Raw genomic sequence first — 16,857 nt, forward strand, 5'->3', positions numbered from 1 at the left:
CTACTGAGCCTGTGCTTCGGAACTTGTGAGCCACAACTACTGAGCCTGCATGCCATAACTACTGAAGCTCATGCACCCTAGAGCCCATGCTCTGAAACGAGAAGCCACTGCAATGAGAAGTCCGTGCACCACAATGAAGAGCAGCCCCCAGTCACCACAACTAGAGAAAGCCCACGCACAGCAACAAAGACCCAATGCAGCCAAAAATCAATCAATCAATCAATTAATTAATTAAAATAATGGCTGAAAACTTTCCAAATTTCATGAAAATTATAAACCCACAGGTCCATGAAGTTCAACCTATCCCAATCACAAGAAACATGGGGGACAGGGGGTATTACTCCAAGGGAATCATAACGAAATTGATTAAAATCCATGCCAAAGAGAAAATCTTAGAAGCAGGGAGGGGGAGAAATATCCTGTATGTGCAAAAGAGCAAAGATAAGAAACCATACTTCTGGACATGATGGAGTAAACACATTTTGCCCTATTACTCTCCACTTATTAGACTTAAAATCCATGGAAAAAATACATGAAATAAACTTAAGAATCTGAAAGTTGGAGTAATGAAGGCCAACTCTATTGACCTTGGGATTCGAATAACAACCCAGCCCAGTGGTGAGTTCCCTGGCAGAAGACTGGGTGTTTTGTTGTTTTTATCTCCCCATATATTCCTATCTGAGCACCAGAGACTTGAAATTAGAAATACCAGCAGGTGCAAACAACTACCAAAACACCAAACACTAACAAAAAAATAAAACACACAAGGTATGCTTGCTTTTCCTATCCAAAGGGCTGAGAAGGTTGCTGCCCTGCAGAACAATACTCTATTGACAATGCCAACTCTGCATTAGCTGAATACTTTAAAAATGCCAATCTTTCACACTATTATGCAAACAGTTAGCAGCACCATCCTCCCTTCTTGCCAGTAAGCATCTGCAGAGGCCTTGTGTGTGCACAGCCTAAGATCCCAGCCCAGCAGTAATGCCTCTTCTCCCAAGCAATGGGCATATGCAGGCGCTGTGTGTGTGAGCAGAGACCTGACTGCCATCCTGGCCCATCAATAATGGGCATCTATAAAGATCATGTATGTGATTAGAGCATTGACTGCCAACTTAGCCCAAGAACCATGAAGCACACCTCATTTCCTGGCTGACAGATGCATTGGGAGGGTGTAAGTACAACTGGGGCATTGACTACTGTTGCGACTTGGCACTGACAGGCATTTACAGGGGCAATATGTGAATTATCACTCCAATGAAGCAGTAACAAAGGTCCTTTCCCTTTCCAGCCAGTGGGGGCTCCAAATACTATGTGTGTAAACAGAGCCATGACTAAATTCCTGCTTATCAACAAGTAGCAAGATTTACACAGAAACCAGAGTGTCATAAGATTATAACCCAAATCATTGGGGTACAGTCAAAACTTACTCATCCTAGCAAGAACAAGGAATATTCAACTTGAATGAAAAAAGACCAAAACAAACCAAGATGACAAAGATGTTGGAATTATAAGGATTTTAAAGTTACTATATAAAAATGCCCAAATAAACATGGAATGCACATAAAAACAGAGCTCCAAAATACATGAAGCAAAAATTGACAATTTCACAATAGGTAGAGCCTTCAAAGTCAGTTTCAATATCAGCTAGAACAACTAGGTAGATGGTCAACAAGAAAATAGAAGACTTGGACAAACTATGAATCACTTAGATAATAGGCATCAATAGAAACTCCACCCCATAAGAGCAAAATACACATTGTTCTCAAGCATATACATATAAAACATTCTCCAGGATAAAACACACTGAGACATGAAACAAATCTTAATAAATTTAAAAGGATTAAAGTCATACAAAGTATATCCTTCAGTCACATGATATTAAATTAGAAATCCAAGAAATTTGAAAAATTCACAGATATTTGGAAATTAAACACATTACTAATTAACCCTAAGGGTCAAACAAAAAATAAGGAAAATTAAAAAAATATTTTCAGATGAAAATGAACCTAATGAGATGCATATAAAGCAGCACATAGAGGTAAATTTATAGCTGTAAATGCTTATATTTTAAAAAAGAAAAAAAAATCTCAAATCAGTAACCTAACTTTGCAGCTTAAGAAGCTAGGGGGAAAAACCTAAAACAAGAAGAGGAAGGAAATAATAAGGAATAGATGAGAAATAAATGGAAGAGATAATAGAAAAAATATATAAATGAAACCAAAATTTGTTTCTTTAAAAGATCAACAAGGGACTTCCCTGGTGATCCAGTTGTTTAGACTCTGTGCAGGGGGCGTGGGTTTGATCCCTGGTTGGGGAACTAAGATCCCACATGCCGCATAGCACAGTCAAAAAATTTTTAAAGATCAAGTAAAAGATCAACAAAATGACAAATATTTGGCTAAAACCACCATGAAAATAAAAAGGGAGAAGGTACTAAAATCCAGAATGAAAAAGAGGGCTTAACTACCAACCTCACAGAAATACAAAGTATAATAAGGAAATGCTATGAATACCTGTATCCCAGCAAATTAGATGAGTTACAAAACAAATTCCAAAAAAGACAAAATCTACCAAAACACACACACAAAAATGGATAATCTGAATATGTCCATATTTGTTAGAGGAAATTAATAACAACCTTCAAAACAGAAAGCATCGGGCACAGATGATTTCACTGGTGAATTCTACCAAATGTCTAAGGTAGAAATACTAATTATCTGTGATCTATTCCAGAAAATAGAATGATGTCCTAACTCATTCTATGATGTTGTCATTACCCTAATACCAAAATCAGATAAAGACATTGTAAGGAAGGAAAATTACATACCAATATCTCTCATGAATATAAAAGCAAACATCCTCAACAAATTATTAGAAAATCAAATCCAACAAATGTAGAAAAGTAATTACATACCACAGTCAAGTGGGATTTCTCCCATGCATGCAAGACTGGCTCAATATTTCAAAATCAAGCAATTAATCTATCATATCAACAGGCTAAAGAAGAAAAATCATATGATCATATCAATAGATGCAGAAAAAGCATATGAAAAGATTCCATACTCATTCATTATTAAAACCCTCTCAGGAAACTGGAAATAGAAGAAACTTCTTCAATTTGATAAGAACATCTACCAAAAACTAACAGGTAACATCATATTTAATGGTGAGGAACTAAAGACTTTCCCTCTAAGAGCAGGAACAAGGGAAGGATATCTTCTCTCACCACTCATATTCAGTATTGTACTGGAAGTCCTATCTAATGCAACAAGAAAAAGAAACCGTATACAGATTGGGAAGTAAGAAATAAACCTATTTGCAGATGACATGGTTGAATGTGTAAAAATCCTGAAGGATGCTCAAAAAACTCATGGGACTAATAAGTGATTATAGCCAAGGTTGCAAAACATAAGGTTAATGTACAAAAGTCAAGTACTTTCCTATACACCAGCAATGAAAAATAGGAATTTGAAATTAAAAACATAATTATTTAATTAGAACCAAAAAAGTACTGAGGAATAATCTAACAAAATATGTACAAGAGATATATGAGAAGAACTAGAAAACTCTGATGAAAGAAATCAAAGAACTAAATAAATTAATATTCTATATTCATAAATATTAAAAAATTCTATGTTCATAACCCAATATTGTTAATATGACAGGTATTCCAAACTTGACCTATAGAGTCAATGCTATATTAAAATTACAAGTTATTTTGTAGATATTGACAAACTGATTCTAAAGATTATATGAAAAGACAAAGGACCCAGAATAGTCAAACAATACTGAAGATGAAGAAGTTGGAGGACTAACACTATCAACTTCAAGATTTACTATAAAGACACAGTAATCAAGACAGTGTGTACTGGCAAAAGAACAGACAAGTAGATAAATGGAATAGAATAGAGAGCTCAGAAATAGATCCAAACTAATAGAGCCAACTGATTTTTGACAAGACAGCAAAGACAAATCAACAGAGAAATGTAACAATCAACAAATACTGCTGGAACAACTTGATAGCCACATTAAGAAAATGAATCTGGACCAGGATTTACGACTTAAAAAAAATTCAAAATAAATCATGGGCCTAACTTTACAGTGTAAAACTAAAAAAAAACAAAAACACAAAAACTTCTAGAAGATAACATGGGAGAAAATCTAGGTGACTTTGGGTTTGGCAATGATTTTTCCTAGAAACACCAAAAGTATGGTCCCTGAAAAATAAAACTTGATAAGTCAGATGTCATTAAAATTAAAAACTTCTGGGGCTTCCTGGTGGCACAGTGGTTAAGAATCCGCCTGCCAATGCTGGGGACATGGGTTCGAACCCTGGTCCGGGAAGATCCCACATGCCACGGAGCAACTAATTCCATGAGCCACAACTACTGAGCCTGCGCTCTAGAGCCCGCATGCCACAACTACTGAGCCCACGTGCTGCAACTACTGAAGCCCATGCGCCTAGAGCCCGTGCTCTGCAACAAGAAAAGCCACCACAATGAGAAGCCCGCACATCGCACCAAAGAGTTGCCCCCACTCGCCACAACTAGAGAAAGCCCACACGCAGCAACGAAGACCCAACAGCCAAAAATAAATTTAAAAAAAATTAATTAGGAAATATCCTTGTAAGCAAGGAAAAAGAAGGTATAAGCAATTGAAATACATTTTGTTAAGGGAAAAGAAAGTAATTTTGTCTGAAAGAGAGGTCAGATAGAAGAGAAATGGAAAAAATCTGGAGATAAAAAGGAAATTATAGAAGGTAATGGAAAAGAAACCCTGGGCAAAGAGTTTAATGTGTGATCAGGACTAAGATTAGAATAAATTTAATTGAGTAAGTGAATTTTAATATTAAAGGTAAGGTGGTGCAAAACTAGAATTTGTTTCCCTCTCTGTTAAGAGGACAAAGTTTTCCTGGAATAATGATCTGCTTTAATAACAGATTATAAAAGTTTCTTTACCTTTTAAGTAATCTGTTGTAACTATCTGTATTTGCCTTTGAAGTCTTTTATTTTCGCTTTAGTTAAGTGAAAAAGTATTGTTTCACAGCACCTATAATCCTATTTGATGTTTTTGACAAACTTTCCAAAAATCAACCTCTAAATGAAGTGTTATTGACCTGAAATAAACTTGACATTTTCCAGAGGTCCCCTGGAACATCTCAAGAGATTTGTTTTCTCTCCTTACCAGAGAAAGATATTAAACTAATTAGGCTTATTTGGTATATTAAAGAACATGGGAAGCATTATCAAATGAATGGTGATAAACCCTCTTAGGATATACTGTATGGATAAATGTTATTAATATAGCTATTCTAGAAATTACATGGAATTCCTAAAAGTCTGGTATGTTCTAGTATAATGTTATCAGTCATAATTCTAGTTATTATCTTTAATTGTTCTATGTCACAGAAGTAACCAAGTTTCTTTGCCAATTGCATTGTAATCAGATCTTTGACCGTGCGTTTTTAAGTCTTTTGTCATTTATAGGCAGTTATTGTACTCTGATGCTTTTATAAAAATGCTTCATCTTCAAGAAGATCCATAGAAAGGACCTTTTGACCAGTACAGGTTTCTGATAATTTTTACATCATACCACTGAACTGGGTAAGAAATTAAAGAATTCTAATGGAAACCCTGATGGCTTCATAAAACTGTTAACAAAAGAGCAAGATCAAAAAGAATTAGCTACATAGGGCTGAATGATAGTTTTTATGACTTTTTTGTCTGAAATATTACTGGCTTTTAATCTTTGTTTTCCAGATATAAGGAAACACTCCCCCTTAAGCTAATTATAACTGACAGCAATTTGGTAAACTATACTTTTGTAAGCAGAGTAGAAACATTTATCTTTTCTACCTGATCCCTCCAGAAATTGGAAACTCCTAGGTTCCCAGCAGCCTTACCAGGTAAATAAGGAAGGCCACCTCCTGACGGGTACAGGAATTTTGAGTTATTTTGGGGACCCTGAGAAGGGAGGAATTCATCCAAATCTATACCCATCACAGGTGGCAAGTCCTTGGCAGGGCTTTCCTGGCCTTAAGAGGCCTTTTAAAAGTTCAATCTGAGATTCCTTATAAAAAGTTCCAGCACAGCCAATTTAAAAGAGCCTGTAGGATGAATTACACTTATGTGAATAATCAGGCTAAGTTTATTGAAACCAAACTTATTTTGCAAACAATTAGTCTTAATTTGACTATCTTTGGTAGAAATCAGCATAATTTTAGAGAGAAATATTATGGTTTAGTGATATTACTCTATGTATGTTAAGTTCTAGTGTTGTTAATTGCTTCTGAGGGTTTGTGTTTACTACCTAAGACTCACTTCCTGGATGACTCCTTGTTACTACGTTGTGTTATTACAAAAGTTTAATTGAATTATTAAAAGACATTCTAGGTTTGTTTCTGAAGCTTATCACAGTAGTCTATCTTTAGATGAAGATCAGATGCCCTGTGACCTACAACCAGGAGATTATATACATATGAAGAAGCATCATTTAAAGCAGCAGTCCCTAACACTTTTGGCACCAGGGACTGGTTTTGTGGAAGACAGTTTTTCCACGGATGGGGTGGGAAGGGGGAGGGGGATGGTTCAGGCAGTAATGAGAGCAGTGGGGAGCAATGGGGAGCAGCAGATGAAGCTTCACTCACCTGCCAGCCGCTCACCTCCTGCTGTGCGGCCCAGTTCCTAACAGGCCACGGACCAGTACAGGTCTGCAGCCCAGGGGTTGGGGACCCCTGATTTAAAGGACTGTCTCCAACCTAGATGAAAGGACCCTTAAACTAGTTGATGTGCAGCAAAAGTGAAGAAATTCACTCTTAGAATCATATTTCCCACTTAAAATGGGCCCCTACACTGTACTGGTCTATATAGAGGACTGCTGACCTCAAACTCACCTTAAAGCAATGCTCAAACAGAGAGGAAATGACACACCAGGACAAGAAGACAACATCAGAAATAGCTATCCCAAGATGCTAGACCTGACTTGTATGATTATTTATAGTGATCTCTTGGACTTCTGCATATGAATCAAATGTTTTCTATTACAGGCAAAATTCTACACAGAGTTTAAAACTTAATCTAATTGTTGGGCTTATGGTCACTTACCTATGTCCAGTACTTTTGGGTTACCTTGGTGGATTTCTCCTCTCCAAGACAATGATTGGATAGTCCTTAGGAAATTTATTATAGAAGAAAGAAGTTATAGTTCTCTTTGGGCCACTATTGATATTACTAGATGGGACCCCCTCAGTTGGCCAACCAATCATACTTGCTCTGACCCTGGACATAAATACGAATTTTAAAGTTACTCAAGCTCAGAGAAATGAGCTAATTTCAGTGAAAGAATATATACTCCTGATTATTAGGAGGGACCCTCCCTCAGTCATGGGATGGATTTATATGGCTAATACCAGGCTATGGTTGTTTAAGTTTAAGGGAACAATTTGTTTGCTGGGAACAATTAAATCATACTAAAGGTAACCATCCTAATAACACTAGGAAATTGGGCTGAGTGCCTTATGAACAATGCTTATATATCATTACCTTTAAAGATAGCGATTGGTAAGGAACAGACTGGGTCAGATGACTGGGGATATACTGGGCCACACCTAATGGAAGCTCTTGGTTTAAATTCTTACTTATGATCTTATCAATGCTACTAGCTGTATTACTTATACTCTGCCTATTTTATAAAATTATTGTTTTTTGCATTACCAAATGTGACTGAGCCTCCAATAAAGATAATGATGACTAAGCAACCTGAAACAATTAACTAAATATAGTTTTAAATATACACATAAGATCAAAATGATTGTAGTAGTGTAACCCTAGATATGGGAAGAAGCAGCAAGAGGGAATCATTTCCTAGACCATAACAGATTAGTAAGACAGATGGTACAGAAACTTTTATGACTACCATTAACAATGCCTAGTCCAGTAACAGCACACTGAGTGGCCCATCAATGAAATCCTCGCCATACCTAGGAATGAGCCTTCCTAGCACCATGGGACAAATTGGTCACAAAATGTCTCCCAAACCTTGGTTGAACTTATGACCAAAAGGGGGAAACTGTAAAACAAAAAGTGTTGTACACCATCCAGTTCTACAAGAATCAAGCCTTTAGCCACTATACTCACTGACTTACATCCTGAAAGGAATTCAGGATGAGTCACTCTGTGCTCTGCAAAAATGGGCCCTTAGATATTTAGAATTATTTCAGGAGAATTTTTAAATGAACTTGGATTCTTGCATCTTCCTAAACTTAGAAAAGCACTAAAATCATTACTTGAGATATTTGTTCCTCATGACTAACAGTAACCTTCTACCGAGATGTATCCTTAACTGCGGGTACCCCTTCACCTCTTCAGAGTAATTTCTCAGAGCTATCTGAGAGGTTGTCTCCCAAGGTATAGTGCTCAGTAAGTCCCCAAATAAAACTGAAACTCACAGTTCTCACGTGTGTTTTTATTTCAGTCCACATTACAATGAAAAGAATTAAAATGCTACTATACATTTCATGCACCTATAGGTAAATTTTGTTTTGTTTACCAAAAACTTTCATACAATATATACCATTTAAAATCCTATTTTCATTTAATATAATACCGTAAATTTTCTTATGCTTCCTTTCCTAGTAAGTACATGGTTATAAGATGGCTGCTCCATATGCAGCTCTATATCCACTTTCCAGGCAGGAAGGAGAAAGGAGGAAGGCCAAAAGAATACATACCCACTGAGCCTGCCGCATCCCCACCCCTTTAAAGAACTAAGAAATCCAATCTAACAGCTTTTGTTTACAACTATAAGGGAAACTAAAACATGTTTTTTGTTTGTTTGTTTTTGGCCATGCTGTGCAGCTTGCAGGATCTTAGTTCCCTGACCAGGGATCGAACCCATGCCCCCTGCAGTGGAAGCGTGGGAGTCCTAACCACTGGACCACCAGGGAATTCCCTTCCTATTTGTTTTTTGTTAAGCTGAGCACACTGCCCCTTCAAACAAAAATCCGGATTTTTATAGCAATAAAGGAGAGAATGGATATTGGGTTAGTCACACATGAAAAAACAACACTGTCTAATATTAAAAATATTCTCAAATAACTTTCAATTATGTGGGAAGTTACAACGTCATTTAAATGAAAGTATTTAAAAAATATATATGTATACACATGTGTGTATATATACGTGTGTACATATATGTATCTACATGGTTCCATGTATGTACATATGTAAAATCAGAATACTCAGCATACATATTAATTTTTAAAATTACAAATGCAAGGAAGATATTTCCAAAGAGAAACAGTAGGTTCCGGTTTACTTCATGGGTCTTTGTTAGGAGTTAGCCAAGAAAGAAAAAAAATCACCTCCTGAAAAAATAAAGCATTTTACAAACAAAGAGAAAATACCAAGCCACCTTATGTACGACTTTTAGATGTCACAACCATTATTTTCTCCTCCTTGGAGATCTCTCTTGGAGAAGGATATGTTAGCTAAGCAGCAGTAGGGAAAGGATGGGGTTAAAGCACACCAAAGTGTGCTTTGTTTTGCAGAAACTGTTAAATTGCAGAAAGTTCCAAACGCCAGATGTTTCAAAAAGGTTAGAGTGCAAACAAACAACCAAAACACCTGCTTGCTTGCAGTTTTTGGCAACCTAGAGTAACCTCTATCTCTTTACCATGCCTGCCCTTTCAGGACTATGCATGCCCCCCAGGTTTAAAACTTCCCCGTCCAGCTTTGGAGAGACAGTACTTTGAGAGCTAGCTCTCTGTCTCTTTACTTCTCACAAGTAATAAATGCTTCTGCTTTACTCAAAAGTACTTGGTGTGTGCACTGGCTATGCACCACAAGGGACAGACCCATTGAGCCCGGTAACAGAGATGGGGCAAGGAGACAACAAACCTTTCTTGAGGTCCAGATGACAAGGTCACCTTGCTCACTTGTCCCTCCCAGACCAGGGGAAGGCTATCAGAGGAGACCCGGTCTTCCATCTCAACCTCAACGTCATAGAGAGTAATCAGGATTTTTACAGGGGCAGAGCCATCTTGTATCTCATACATGACTACATGTGACACAGTACCTGACACAGTCTCCCCAAATTCACACATCCAGTGCTGCATAGTCACACACCCACCAGTAGACACAAAGTTAACAGCCTCAGTCTCAGACTCCCCCTTCCTTCCGCACACAGTGCTACACAGTCACAATCCCCACTAGGGCGCAGTCACAGAGGCACAATAACAAAGCTCCCTATGCCTGCACAGAAGAGGAATACACGATCCCACAGAAACAATCCACACACCCACCACAGGGACACACAGTCACAGGTAGCCCACACCAGCACACAGTATTACACACGGTCACATATTAACAATCATACCACGGAGATTCATCCACAGAAAGCTACACACACACGGTATTACACACAGTCAGAATAACACACACATCACTGGGACACATAGCCACACACAATTTCGTAACCGACACTCCCCTCCCCAACCCCGTCCGTTCCGCCTGAACAGACTTGATACTCAGTCTCCACCCCGCCCCGAGCTCTGGACGTTTCACCTCCAATCTGCCGTGCGCGGCGTCTGCCAACAGTTCAGAGACTAACACCCGGCTCGCGTACACCTCTGCTCAGAGCCGCCGGCCGCAGAACGCGGCGGCCTCTGGGAAATGTAGTTCAGAGCCGCACTCGCGAGGGACAAGATGGCGCTGGGCTTGAGCCCTGCCAAAGAAATCCCCACAATCACTCCCTGCCTCACCCCTACTCCACCCCAGCCTCGAATCGCGCCCTGGAGTCTTCTGGCGCTCCTGGCGTAGCCTTGCACCGTGGCTCCTAGTTGGAGTCACCCTGGCGTGCTTCAACTGGGCTTATTATAACCCAAGGCACATCACTGCCCTCTTCCAGATGTAGTTAGCAAAGGTAGAGTGTTACCTAAGTCCTGAGGCTCGGCCTACGTACACTACTCCCCCAACCAGGAAGACAGTCCCACAAACTATGGTGGAGCTGAGAAAGCACGAAAGCTGACTCGAAAAGCCGACTCGAACCACTGAAACTTCTGGGAAATGTAGTCCACAGTCAAAAAAAAATGGACAACCGGCCGACATCAACTGCTTCTGTCCGGTACTGAGCCCAGGCTTGGTGGAACCCAGGAGACCTCTGGGAATGCTCACCAGCCTGGAGTGCGCAGGCGCAAGCGCAGGCGCAGGCTTTCCGGCTCGCCTTCGTCGTCTTTGTCTGCTGGTGAGTTTGATTTTGGCTCTGCGAAGCGCAGATCTTGTTGCGGGACCTGGGTTTCTGGGTTTAGAATCCGGTCGGGGAGGCTGTAAGGGAATGTTTTGTGGAGCCTACTACCGGGCTGGGGAAACTGAAGGGGAGGAATCGCCTCCTGTGACGTGCAGTGTTCAAAGCTTCTGTGGATGGGGGCAGGGGTACAGAAGGAAACGGGCGGGTTCTCCGGGGGGTGACAAAGGTTGTGAGGGAGTGTGAGAGGGTTATAGAGTTGCAACCTGTATGGTTCCAGGTTTGTGAGTTTGGGTGGCATTGTGAACTTAGTGGGGTAGTACCATGTAAACCTCACTTTTCTAGTTTCTAAAATAATGATAAGGATGCATCTCTCTGGAGCATCCGTATCTGTGAAAGATGAAAAAGGGAGAAGGCTAAAAGCAGACTCATTGTAGAGTAGAAAACAAAATCAGCATTCGTTTTTTTGTTTCTTTTTAAAGAGGAAAGATTTCCGGGAAACTTGTTATTGGTTGTCTAGACTCCCTGTAGGTATTGAATTTTCTTAATTCTTTGAAGGAATTTTGGTAAGGCTGCTTTGAGAAGTTCTGGACTAAGGAATAGCTCTAAGAGGTAGTTTCCACTAGTGCACACAGCACAGACGGAATTGGGAAGCAAGTTGTCCTGTCTTTGGTGCAGAAATCAAGTAACGGATTTAAGACTCCCTGGTTTGTCAGTGAGCATGGCAGTCTGACTCCTAATTTGACCAGGTTTTCCCCAAACGAAATGGCCTTTATAAATGTAAAGAAACAAATTTTTCTTTTATCTACAAAGAGAATTTCTTCCAGTATTTTATCACACTTAACATATTTTTCAATAAAACGAAAAAGAAAAGTACCACAGTACAAAAATTCATGTGTAGAAATAATAGCTTTGATACGTACAGAAAATAATCAGTAATAGTTATAAAGAAGACTACTTTATTTACAATAGCAACAAGTCAGATAAAACACCTAGGGATAAACAGTAAATGTATAAGACCTTTATGAAGATTATTTTTAAATGTTAATGAAAGACCCAAAAGAAGACTTGAGCAAATGGAAATATATACAATATGTTAGATAGATTTTAAAAGTCTGCAATGTATTTTGTTACATGAAGAAAGTAAAGTGTATATTTGGTGTATAGTGGGGATAGAAATGTATATTTGTAGTTACACAGAAAACAAAAATAGCTGTGAGGGGATGCAGCAGCTAGGGCACGGATAAGAATCACATTTTTGCTTGCATGTTTTGTACACTTCCGTTTTTAATTGGGATGGAGGAATTAGATTTCTGTGTTCACTCCATTCCTTTTCAGGTGTTTATCACTGCCTCATTCTTGAACGTTTCCTTGATTTCCATAATACTTCTCTCATTTTTATAATTCCGGTCAAAACCAAGGAGCAACAACCCCCCCAAGAAAAAAAAAAAAGAAAAACCCTCCATTAGTGACTTAACGTTTCTGTTTTTCCCTTAAATATTAGTGTTCTTAAGTTTCTGACTTCGATCATTTTTTTTCACCTCTAAGAACTCTATGAGCAACAAAATTCCACTGCTATGGCTTCACCTGACACAGGACTAACAAATGATCATTCCTCTTTTAGGCTTGTCCTGAGCTCCTCATGCATATATCCAACTGCCTAATAGACAGCACTATCTGGAGGTTGCATAGGAACTTCAAACTCTTTATGTCCAGAATGTCATACTTATGTCTTTCCTCCTGCAGTTTGCCTCCATCCTTTCCCACTTCTGTATTACCTGTTTTCATCAATTAATAGCACTGTCCAGGCAGATTCTAAGCATACTACATTGGATCAAGCTTGTGAGGAAGATGATCCTTTTAGCTGTCATACCCCATTACAAATTGGAGACCATGGTCTTTTCAATACATATAATAAGTGAGAAATATATATATATATATGTTTGCTGAACCAATGAATTGAATGACCATATAATTATAGGACGCTTAAAATATTTAATTTCTCCTAGAGTAACATAACCTAGGTAAAATATTAGGCTTCTAAAAATTTTAAGAGCTCTGATTCATGAATTATTTCAGAGTCATTCCCTTTATATTTTATCCATATCACTCAAGGTTGGTGACTTCACAGTTATGAGAAAAGTGTCATTATGATACTCAAAAGTGTGACTGTGACTGTTCAATCAGGAGCAAGGCTACAAGTGACACCTGCTCAAAGGTACCCGTACAGGTTGTGATTCTAGAGAAAGAACTCTAGCAACTCAGTCTTGTAGTTTCTCTGTATAACCTGAATTCTGAAAATACGATAGCTTCTGTTTCCCATTTTTTGAAATGTATGGAGCCTTTAAATGACTTAATGAGTTTGGCCTGAGATGCAAATTACAAATACTTTTTTTCCCATGTGCTCACATGTATGTATGTGCTCCAGTTTTTAAGCCAAAGGGTCAGCGTTACTTTATTCTTTTTCACAAGCCAGCTTCCTTTTGTATCCCCAGGAGCTGAACTTTCCTTATCCTTCAACTCCTTTGAGGGTCTAAGGGCTCAGCCTGAATTCTGGGATGCTGCTTTGACCTTCAGCAGTAACATCCAAGTCCTATGTTAGTATTTCGAATTTTAAAGTCACCAGTTCAAACAAGAAGAGCAATGGATGATTGAGGAAGAAATGTAAAGGAGGTGTTCTCCAGGTGAGTTAGGAAGAACCCAGCAGGTATGAATGGAATAAAAGCTCATTACAGTTATTTAGTGAGTTTACAACATCTGAAACTTTTTTTTTTTTTTCTTTGCGGTACGCAGGCCTCTCACTGTTGTGGCCTCCCCCGTTGCGGAGCACAGGCTCCGGACGTGCAGGCTCAGCGGCCATGGCTCATGGGCCCAGCCGCTCCGCGGCATGTGGGATCTTCCCGAACCGGGGCACGAACTCGTGTCCCCTACATCGGCAGGCATACTCTCAGCCACTGCGCCACCAGGGAATTCCCTGAAACTTTTTTTGAGGAGATTTTCTTATCAGCCCCCATCCTTTGGAGTGAAAATTGCTAGGAATTCTTTAGATACCTAGGTAACATTTCCACCTGTTCTTCCTGGATTGGTGCTCTTTTCTCAGATTCTGGAGGACTGGGTGCCTCTCTAACCTCTATTCCGGACGCCAGCCTCTCTACCTCATTTGCAGTCTCAATTTTATGACTTCTACAGCCTAAATTTCGTGCTTCTCCCTCTCACTAACATTCTCCATTTTTTACTTCTCCCTATATGCCTAGACTCCTTTATGCCTTTATAGACTCCTATATGCCTAGACTCCTCATTCAGTCCTTCTTGCCAAGGATTATAGATCTGTAATCTTTCAAAAACTAGCACGTAGATTCTTTTCTTTAAAATTTAACTATCATTTCTCCCTCCTTCTATCGTTATATACCTCAGAGTTGAATTTTACCCCTTTATCCTTATTCCTTATTGTCTTCTTACCTCCAGATATCATAGTATAACTCTTCTCCACCTCCTGCTTTTTAACAATAATGCAGGCTTGGAAATGAGTGCTGACTTCCTACTAGTTTAATTCCCTGTTACTTTAAAGAGAAATAGTACTATTATTTTTAAACTCTAATACATATACTTGATAGAAATTAAAAGAATAGATATGTCTCCTTATTCCTGGCTCTCAGTTCTCCATTTCTGCTCCCTGGAAGCAGCAATTATTAACATTGTATGCTTCTAAATGTTTTATGAGTATACAAGGAGACTTTCAGGCAGAGCAGTGACATGATTTGACTGTGACAAGATTACTGTGATTGCTATGTTGAGAAGAGTTGTAACATATATCAAAATGCTCAAATGTTAAGCAAACTCAATGTATTCTGTTTAAATGGTGACCTGTTAAGAGCAGAGGTTGGCAACTATACCCTGCTATGTGTTTTTGTAAAAAGTTCATTCATTTTCTTAGGGTCTGAGACTACTTTCAAACTATAATGCCTGAGTTGAGTTGGCATCTGCAGATACGTGATATGTAAAGCAATGAAACTGGACTAAAAAGTGTTATCAATCATGGTAAAGCTAAGTGACTATAATAAACCCCAAAATGTGCTGGTTTAAGGAATGTAGGAATTCATTTCTTGGTCACATATCAGTTATGTGTTGAGTAGTCAAAATTTGCGTGGTAGCTTTGGTCTTTGTGGTACTTTAAGATCCCGATTTCTTCCAGGTGTCTCTTTATCATTTAGTTGTGGTTGAAGCTGGATCAGCAATGCATCCTTGTTCCAGCCTGGTAGAGGAGAGAGGAATCACCACTCTAGGGTGTGTGTGTTTGGGGGGGGGGGGGGTCAATAAATTATTTTGTAAAGGGCCAGGTAGTAAGTTTTTTAGGCTTTGTAAGCCATAGGATCTCTGTTGCAACTACTCAACTCAGGCATTATAGCACAGTTAGTTTGCTTGGCATTAGAGCATTTTGATTTATACTTTGAAAATACTTTTTAAACCACAAGATAAATGCTGTTGAAAGGACCATTTTGCCTGGTATTTAGACAATGTTGCCTAGTTCAGTTCAGGACTGTCATTTCACAGTATAAAAAATTCAGTTTTGGGAGGGGGGAGGGAGGCTCATGAGGGAGGGGATTGGGGGATATATGTATGCATATGGCTGATTCACTTTGTTGTGCAACAGAAAGTAACACAGCATTGTGAAGCAATTATACTCCATTAAAGATGTATTAAAAAATTCAGTTTTGATAAGTATGTGTGAAGGATGTTGATATAATCCCTGTAAAAATACAAGGGGCTTTAATTACCAAGGAGATATAATTTCTGTGTTTTCTTTTGGCTTATTAGTAATACAGAACTTAGTCCTGATCTGTTGAGCATCATGCTTTTGCAAATTTAATGAATTTAAGAATTGGAAAATTTTAAATATATAGTATTACTGTACTTTATTAAAAGTTTAGTAAAATTCACATCTTAAGCCATGTATACCTGGGACTTTGGGGTGATAAAATGTCTGAATGATTATCTCTTTTTTTCCTATGTTTATTTTTCTGTTTAGATTTTCTGTCTTTTCTGGTCTCAGTTTTCAGAGGTTATATTTGCTAGGTTTTCAAATTTATTCGCATAGGGTTGAGCAAAATAATCTCTACAATCCTTATTCCCAAATAATCATTTTTTATTTTTGTAATTTTGCTTTTATTCCCTTTTAGTTTTTCCCTAGGAATCAACTCATGAATCTATTATTACTTCTATTTTTGTTTGTAATAATTAATTTCTTTTCTTATCTTTACTAATTTTTCTGTTTTTCTTTTATTTACTTTTCCTTATTGTAATTCCTTAGTTGGAATGTTTATTATGATTATTTCTTTTAAAAATAATGTAAACATTTATGCTAAAACTTCTCCACGCATTATTTTCAAATGTGTTCTATGGGTTCTGGGTTCTGATATACAATGTGTTCTGAATAACATTCTGAACATTACACAATTTATTTTAATTTCCTCTTTGACCAAAGAGTTTGTTCAAGCCAGTAGATTTTGGAATTTACACGTGAAAGATTTTCATTTTTCTAATATATGACTTTTTTTTTTTTAGTCAGAATTTTATCTGTCCTTTTCTACTTTGTGGAATATTTGAGATTTTATA

General features: G+C 38.2%; 1 protein-coding gene across 5 annotated transcripts in view; it reads left to right on the top strand.

Annotated features, from left to right (window-relative positions):
• The window catches only part of LOC101324695 (zinc finger protein 529), a 149,742-nt gene that overhangs the window by 117,368 nt on the left and 15,517 nt on the right, over positions 1-16,857 (top strand). For 2 of the 5 annotated variants that reach the window (XR_012328162.1, XM_073796513.1), the window contains exon 1: positions 13,789-13,928. The exons of 1 other annotated variant lie outside the window; for it this stretch is intronic. The gene's annotated coding sequence lies outside the window, so the exon portion shown is untranslated. Of the gene's footprint in view, positions 1-11,131; positions 11,245-13,788; positions 13,952-16,857 lie in introns of those variants that run through there. 2 more of the 5 variants (XM_033844944.2, XM_073796514.1) reach the window with 2 other exon arrangements.

Source organism: Tursiops truncatus, chromosome 19, assembly GCF_011762595.2.
Source record: "Tursiops truncatus isolate mTurTru1 chromosome 19, mTurTru1.mat.Y, whole genome shotgun sequence".
Classification (NCBI taxonomy): Eukaryota; Metazoa; Chordata; class Mammalia; order Artiodactyla; family Delphinidae; genus Tursiops; species Tursiops truncatus.